Raw genomic sequence first — 7,734 nt, forward strand, 5'->3', positions numbered from 1 at the left:
GTCAGAAAAAGAATCACTCCAAAATCCCTTTTCATTTAAAAGTTATAAAGGTTTCTGTCCAGGGACTTATCTGTAATGAAACAGAAAAGCTCCAGGGTTTAAACTGAGAAACCAGAAAACGCTTCGGTAAGAAATGCGCTAGCTAAAGAGGGAAAGCGTATTTTGCATGAAGGCGCCAACAGAAAACGGTTCGCGAAAGAATAGAACAGAGGCTGACATGCGGGGTCCATATGTTAGGTTTGAAAAGCTCGCCGGCGCCCGAAGACTGCGGTGGACGCCGGCGTCGAACCATGGCGAGTCAGGAGGATCGGAGGGTACCAAGAGCTTCAGCGTGTTCTTCCGCGTCGGTGGGTGGTGGACTCGACCAACGGGGAGCACCACGTCAACGTCGACACTTTCTCCGGCGGACGACGGCTCGGGTGAGGATGGAGAACTCCGGTGGAGGGCTGCAAACTTCGAATTGAAGCGCGCGTCAGAAAGTGGGATGCATAGTGAAGCTACTGGCAAGAGATGGGAGGCGGAGGTGCACACACGGGGGCGAATCGAGCTGGATCCCGTGGCGGGTCGCGGCGGCCGGAGTCGAGGAAGGAGACCTCCTCGGGGCTCTTCCAGTGGCTAGGCGTGCTCTAGGTGGAGTGCAGGGATGGTGTGTGTTCGAGTTGAAGCTCGGGGCCTCTATTTATAGGCGGATCGACGGGGTGGCCGTGAACGGAGAATCTCCGGCGAGCGATTACGGCGATGAAGTGGATTGGCAGGAGGTTTGAGTGGCCAGGCAGCATCAGTGGATGTTACTGGTGTCATTCCCCCGCTAATCTCGGCTGGTCTTGGCGTAACGGCGTCGGTCCATGGTGGGGTGGCCGCACGGGCACGTCGGCGGCAGAGAGCGTGCTCCGCGCCCTGCGGTTCACGACGAGGGTGGCAGCGCGTTCGGGGGAGTGGAAGGCCACGCGGCGAGCTCCGGTGGCTTGGGCGGTGCTGGGTGGCGTCGTCAGCGCCGTGCCTCTCGCTGGCGGCCGCAAAGCCACCGCTGGCGTCGGTCACGGGGCGGCGCACCTTCTGCTGCTCGTCGCTGACGTCCGCAAGGTGCCAGACGCTCGTGCGGTGCAGGAACAAGGGGGAGGGGACGGGGAGCAAGGCGACATCGAGGCACTGGCGAGATCGACGTCGGGTTCTGAAGAAAACGACAGCAAGCCACTGAGATGTTCTCTGAATTATCTGAACTAGACATTGACAATGCACTGCAGGTGCTCGACAGAATGATTTGGCAATCAGAAAAAAAAATTTGGAGCTGGTACTTGGTGAGGTGACCACTCAATGCACCCAGAGGCTGCCTGATTTTACTTGGAATTTTTGGAGAAGGATTTGAATGAATTTCACGAAATTTGACAAATCTGGTCCAAACTTGCAGCAAGTGTAGTTTGAAAAATTTGAACTAAAGACCAGTGGATCTTCATGGATCTTGGTTGTGGGTTCAAAGGACTAGGAGGGGCAAAAGGTTTGGGGGAAAAAATCAAGACAGAAAAAGGAGTTCCTTTGTAAATCACCAATGGCTAGAATAGAAGGCAGAAATTTGTTTGAATAAGATTTAAATGGAAAATAATCATATGGGGAGGTTTAACTTGCTGGATTTGATGCAAATCATGATCCAAAGGTGAGGGAAGGGTTAGGAGAGAGTATTTGTACTAAGGCCATGGCAAGAGGGAATTGTTGAAAGTGGCAAAGGATTATTCCAAAAGCCATAGTGCAAATTTCAAAGAGATTTTCAAAAGGCATTTTCCCAAGTGAAAAGCATTTTGTCTTGAGTCAAAATAAAAAGCAAGAACCTCCAAGACCAAAGGCAGATCTTGGGTGAATTCAAATAAAACTTCTGCCATAAAAAAATATGTGAAAGGGAGAGTTCTTTCGAGTAAAAAAATTAAATCACCTCCCTCAAGTCAAATAAAATCTCTTGAAAATCCAAATAAAAACTTGGGTGTCACATATATGCATCACACTCATGTGCATGAGGATCTCTTGCTAATGTACATATTGTTTGCAAGAAGGACTCATGAACATGGAGATACATTTCCTATATTCACATCATTTGCTCTAATGCATATAGCCAAGATACATGTAACTCATTACTTGCTCTGACATGCTTATGCATTCACATGCTCTTACATTCCATGTTCACATGATTGCATACATGTAGGGGTGGAGTGGCATGGACAAGAGGATGTGGAACCCCTTCAAAAGGCTAAGGATAGAAGATTGGCAAAAGCTCAAGACTCTACATTTTCACTTTAGTGCTTCAAGATCACATTGAGTCCATATGAAAAGCCAATACTATTAAAAGGGGATGAGGTGTTGCTTAATGTCTTGCTTGCTCAAAGTGCTTAGTGATATGTTCCAAAGCCCTCAACCACTTTCTCATTTCCACATATGTCCCAAACCTAAAGTCAACCTCGGCCCCACCGATTTGATCTATCCGGTGCCACCGAGTTCACTTGACATAGCCACTACCAGAAACCCTAATCAGTTTGGTCTCACCGATGGGATCTCGGTCTCACCGAGATGGGTTTGCAAACTCTCTGTTGCCTGTTGCAATCATTTCGGTCTCACCGAGATATGCAATCGGTCCCACCAAGTTTGCTTGACCAACTCTCTGTTTTGCTTATTACCAAAATCGGCCTCACCAAGTTTGTGCAATCGGTCAAACCGAGTTGAGGCATTACCCTAACCCTAGCACATCGGTCCCACCGAGTTGACATGTCGGTCCCATCAAAAAGCCTAACGGAGTTTGGTAAATTGTGTGTAATGGTTAGATTTTGTGTGGAGGCTATATATACCCCTCTGTCGGCGTCCTGGGAACGGGGGTAACCAGACTTGCCTGCATGCGGCCCACCGCGTGGCTCCACCAACGGCCCGGTACGGCCCAGCTTCGACAACAACAGCTCAAGACCCTTGATGACCCACAAGTATAGGGGATCTATCGTAGTCCTTTCGATAAGTAAGAGTGTCGAGCCCAACGAGGAGCAGAAGGAAATGACAAGCGGTTTTCAGTAAGGAATTCTCTGCAAGCACTGAAATTGTCGGTAACAGATAGTTTTATGGTAAGGTAATTCGTAACGGGTAACAAGTAACAAAAGTAAACAAAGTGCAGCACGGTGGCCCAATCCTTTTTGTAGCAAAGGACAAGCCTGGACAAACTCTTATATAAAGGAAAGCGCTCCCGAGGACACATGGGAATTATCGTCAAGCTAGTTTTCATCATGCTCACATGATTCGCGTTCGTTACTTTGATAATTTGATATGTGGGTGGACCGGTGCTTGGGTACTTCCCTTCCCTGGACAAGCATCCCACTTATGATTAACCCCTCTCGCAAGCATCCACAACTAAAAAAGAAGAATTAAGGTAAACCTAACCATAGCATGAAACATGTGGATCCAAATTAGCCCCTTACGAAGCAACGCATAATCTAGGGTTTAAGCTTCTGTCACTCTTGCAACCCATCATCTACTTATTACTTCCCAATGCCTTCCCCTAGGCCCAAATAATGGTGAAGTGTCATGTAGTCGACGTTTACATAACACCACTAGAGGAAAGACAACATACATCTCATCAAAATATCGAACGAATACCAAATTCACATGACTACTTAGAACAAGACTTCTCCCATGTCCTTAGGAACAAAGGTAACTACTCACAAATCATATTCATGTTCATAATCAGAGGGGTATTAATATGCATAAAGGATCTGAACATATGATCTTCCACCGAATAAACCAACTAGCATCAACTACAAGGAGTAATCAACACTACTAGCAACCCACAGGTACCAATCTAAGGTTTTGAGACAAAGATCGGATGCAAGAAATGAACTAGGGTTTGAGAGGAGATGGTGCTGGTGAAGATGTTGATGGAGATTGGCCCCCTCCCTCTGAGAGGATTGATGGTGATGACGATGGTGACGATTTCCCCTCCTGGAGGGATGTTTCCCTGGCAGAACTGCTCCGCCGGAGCCCTAGATTGGTTCTGCCTAGGTTCCGCCTCGAGACGGCGGCGCTTCGTCCCGAAACCTTCCTTCTTATTTTTTCCAAGGCAAAAGACACCTTATACCATAAGATGGGCATCGGGGGGCTTCCAGGTGGCCCACGAGGCAGGGGGCGCGCCCAGGGGTAGGGCGCGCCCTCCACCCTCGTGGACAGGGGGTGGCCCTCCTCTGGTGCTTTCTTCGCCCACTATTTTTAATATATTCCAAAATTAACTTTCGTGAAGTTTCGGGACGTTTGGAGTTGTGCATAATAGGTCTCTAATATTTGCTCCTTTTCCAGCCCAGAATTCCAGCTGCCGGCATTCTCCCTCTTCATGTGAACCTTGTAAAATAAGAGGGAAAAGGCATAAGTATTGTGACATAATGTGTAATAACAGCCCATAATGCAATAAATATCGATATAAAAGCATGATGCGAAATGGACGTATCAACTCCCCCAAGCTTAGACCTCGCTTGTCCTCAAGCGGAAGCCGATATCGAAAAATATGTCTAGATGTTTAGCGATAGAGGTGTCGATAAAATAAAATACGGACATGAGAGAATCATCATCATTCTTAGAATAGCAGCATATATATATATATATATATATATATATATATATATATATATATATATATTCATATGATTTCTTATGCTGAAGTAACAATCTATTCATAATGTAAAGTATGAATCAGAAACTTCATTGAAAACTAACAAACTATAATCTTAGTCATTGTAGCAATTGGAATTTATCATAACATCAGAAAGAGTCAATATAAGAGCTTTTCAGCAAGTTCACATACTCAACTATCATTTAGTCTTTCACAATTGCTAACACTCACGCAATACTTATGGTATGAAGTTTTAATCGGACACACAGAAAGATAGGGGCTTATAGTTTTGCCTCCCAACCTTTTACCTCAAGGGTAGTGTCAACAATAATGCTTTATGAAAACCCACATCCAATTGGATATATATATCAGGATCTTTCCAACACACAGTGCTTGCCAAAGGATAAAGTGTAAAAAGGAAAGGTGAAGATCACCATGACTCTTGTATAAGGTATAAGACAAAAATAAAAGATAGGCCCTTCGCAGAGGGAAGCATAGGTTGTCATGTGCTTTTATGGTTGGATGCACAAAATCTTAATGCAAAAGAATGTCACTTTATATTGCCACTTGTGATAGGGACCTTTATTATGCAGTCCGTCGCTTTTATTTCTTCCATATCACAAGCCCGTATAAAGCTTATTTTCTCCACACTAATAGATCATACATATTTAGAGAGCAATTTTTATTGCTTGCAACAATGACAACTTACTTGAAGGATCTTACTCAATCCATATGTAGATATGGTGGACTCTCATGGCAAAACTGGGTTTAAGGATATTTGGAAAGCACAAGTAGTATCTCTACTTGGTGCAAAGAATTTGGCTAGCATGAGGGGGAAAGGCAAGCTCAACATGTTGGATGATTCATGACAATATAATTTATTTCGGATATCAGAAAACATAACACATTACATTGTCTTCCTTGTCCAACATCAACTTTTTAGCATGTCATATTTTAATGAGTGCTCACAATCATAAAAGATGTCCAAGATAGTATATTTATATGTGAAAACCTCTCTTTCTTTATTACTTCCTATTAATTTCAATGATGACCAAAACTATGTTTGTCAACTCTCAACAACTTTTATTCATCATAATCTTTATATGTGAAGTCATTACTCTCCATAAGATCAATATGATATTTTTATTTCTTTTTATTATTTTCTTTTTCTTTTATTCCCTCAAGATCATAGCAAGATAACCAAGCCCTCGACTCAAGACTAATCTTTATTATATATAGCTCACAGACTCGATTACATAGATAAGGATCAACACAAAAACTCAAAGCTAGATCATACTAAACTATATTCTACTAGATCAAGATATAACCAAGAGGATCAAACTAAGAAAAAAGGTAAAGATAGGAGTGTGATGGTGATACGATACCGGGGCACCTCCCCCAAGCTTGGCAGTTGCCAAGGGGAGTGACCATACCCGATACATAGTTCTCCTTTGGTTGTGAAGAAGATGGTGGTGATGATGACAATTGTGCCTTCAGTTTTTTCATATTGTAGTTGAGAAGAGCAATTTCCTCCTTTAAATCATCGACCTCCGATTCCAGCTTCAAGATCTTGTCACATAAATCTCCTTTGCTTTTCTACCGAAAATGAGAAGGAATAGATAGGTTATTAGACCGGTTAGCCCTCTTAGGGAGACTAGACTTCTTGAACTTCACGTGCATATCCCCAGGTTGAGGTAGAGGAACATCCTCCTCCTCCGAACTTGAATCATCGATCCTCATCAAATGAGCATCCTCCTCATCATCCGTAGTTCGACCACAAGGAGATGGGTCCCCATAGGTCTTTGGGTCAGCAATGAGATGTGAGACATAGCTCTCTCCGTCGGAGTCTTGAGACGACATCTTGCTCGATATCTACCGTAGAAACAACTCAAAACAAACACAGAGGATATTTTCATGGTACGGTGGTCAAAACCTTCGGGAGATTATATAATGAATTTTTGCCGACCAAAAGAAGTATCATGCAAGAAAACGGAGTCTGGAGGGCACACGAGGTGCCCACGAGGCAGGGGGTAGGGCGCGCCTGCCACCCTCATGGATGCCTCGTGTCCTTCTCGTACTACTTCTTATTTTCCTATTTTCTTAAATATTCCGAAACGGAGAAAAATTGCTATTAGAACTTTTTTGGAGTCGGTTTACTTACCGTACCACATACCTATTCCTTTTCGGAGTCTGAAACATTCTGGGAAGTGTCCCTTATGTATTCCTCTGGGGTTATGGTTTCAATAACTTTAGTTTCAACCTTTATGTGATTACCTGAGATATAATGTTTGACCCTTTGACCGTTCACCACCTTCGGATTTGTGCCTTCGAAGTTGTTGATTTTTATGGCACCGGAACGATAGACCTCCTCGATAACGTAAGGACCTTCCCATTAGAGAGAAGTTTTCCTGCAAAAAATCTTAAACGAGAGTTGTATAACAAAACATAATCACCTACATTAAACTCACGCTTTTGTATCCTTTTGTCATGCCATCTTTTAACTTTTTCTTTAAAAAGTTTGGCATTCTCATAGGCCTGGGTTCTCCACTCATCAAGTGAGCTAATGTCAAATAGTCTCTTTTCACCGGCAAGTTTGAAATCATAATTGAGCTCTTTAATAGCCCAATATGCCTTATGTTCTAGTTCGAGTGGTAAGTAACATGATTTTCCATAAACCATTTTATATGGAGACATACCCATAGGATTTTTATATGCAGTTCTATAGGCCCATAATGCATCATCAAGTTTCTTGGACCAATTCTTCCTAGATCTATTAACAGTCTTTTGCAAAATTAATTTAATTTCTCTACTACTAAGTTCTACTTGACCACTAGACTGCGGGTGGTATGGAGATGCAATTCTATGATTAACATCATACTTAGCAAGCATTTTACGAAAAGCACCATGAATAAAATGTGAACCACCATCAGTCATTAAGTATCTAGGGACTCCAAACCTCGGAAAAATAACTTCTTTAAGCATCTTAATAGGAGTATTATGATCAGCACTACTAGTTGGAATAGCTTCTACCCACTTAGTAACGTAATCAACAGCAACTAAAATATGTGTATACCCATTAGAGGAAGGAAAAGGTCCCATATAATCAAAGC

This window comes from Aegilops tauschii, chromosome 1 (assembly GCF_002575655.3).
Source record: "Aegilops tauschii subsp. strangulata cultivar AL8/78 chromosome 1, Aet v6.0, whole genome shotgun sequence".
In the NCBI taxonomy this organism is placed as follows: Eukaryota; Viridiplantae; Streptophyta; class Magnoliopsida; order Poales; family Poaceae; genus Aegilops; species Aegilops tauschii.